General features: G+C 40.6%; 1 protein-coding gene and 1 pseudogene across 1 annotated transcript in view; one reads left to right on the forward strand and one right to left on the reverse strand.

The window, feature by feature from the left end:
- EDA (ectodysplasin A) overlaps positions 1 to 1,196 on the reverse strand; it is a 558,670-nt gene that overhangs the window by 202,857 nt on the left and 354,617 nt on the right. The window lies entirely within an intron of this gene.
- LOC101641279 overlaps positions 173 to 1,196 on the forward strand; it is a 39,001-nt pseudogene continuing 37,977 nt past the window's right edge.

The raw sequence follows: 1,196 nt of genomic DNA on the forward strand, positions 1-1,196 counted from the left end.
GAAAAAGCTTTAACAATGTTAGCAATTTTAGACCTTCTCAATGCTGCCTTTAAGGTTTTCAATAATAGGGAGGAACAGGAAAAATTAGATAAACTAGAAAGGGACAAAGCTAAATATCAGATGCTGGCTAACACCCTTCAGAACAAGATAGATAGGTCAAAACCAATAAACAATGGGCCACAAACAGGTAAGCCACCTGGCCCCTGCTACAAATGTTTCCAGATAGGACATGCCTTAATCCTTATCCCCCACTAAAGCCTTTCCCACACTGCAAACAAGGACACTGGAGAGTTCTCGCCATGTTCACCACAGGGTGGGAAAGATAGTCTCTTACATAACACCTCTGGAGCAACCAGCTCAAGACCCCTCATTGTCAGGGCTTCTAGGCTTGGCCATAGAGGATTGACAGTGCCCATGGTCAACAGCTCCCATGGAGATAACCCATCACAAGCCTAGAGTAAGGATCAATTGTCTCAGGTAAGCCCTTTTCTTTCCTTTTGGACACAGGGCCCATTTATTCAACACTACCTGCACATTCAGGAAGAACTCTCTTAGTCACCAGTGCAATTGTGGGAGTCTCAGGTATAGTCTCATAACACCTCATTACACAGTCACCCTTATGTAGCTTTTATAATGTACAATTCTCCCTTATGTAGCTTTTATAATGTACAGTTCTCACACCAGTTTCTAGTCATCCTCAAATGTCCCATACCCCTACTGGGCAGAGGGATTTTTACTAAATTCAAAACTGCATTAACTTTTCATTTATCGGGGGCCTCTTGGCTCCAAAATTGTTGTTTCTCTTATAAGCCACACCAGACCCTTTCCCTGCCTCCATCTCTCCTCCAAATAAATCTAGTGTTCTGACACCTCCCACCAATTCCCTCTTATTTCACCTCATACTAGAAGTCTTAGCCAGAACTATCAGATGGAAAAAGAAGTTAAAGCAATAGAAATAGACAACGGACAAGTGAAACTCTTGCTATTTGCAGACAATATGATTCTACGAGAGGGTACCCCCCAAGCAATGACTTTTTTTAAAGCTATGTATTTAATTTTTTTTTACAAAATAACTTTATCACCTTCAAAATACTCTCCATTAGACTTCATACATTTGTCAAATTTGTGATTCCATTCTTGGAAACATTTTTCAAACTCATCTATTTGAATGGTTGACAGCACCTCCCTCGTTTTTT

Source organism: Echinops telfairi, unplaced genomic scaffold, assembly GCF_000313985.2.
Source record: "Echinops telfairi isolate 266 unplaced genomic scaffold, ASM31398v2 ScPeMD7_7415;HRSCAF=8453, whole genome shotgun sequence".
In the NCBI taxonomy this organism is placed as follows: Eukaryota; Metazoa; Chordata; class Mammalia; order Afrosoricida; family Tenrecidae; genus Echinops; species Echinops telfairi.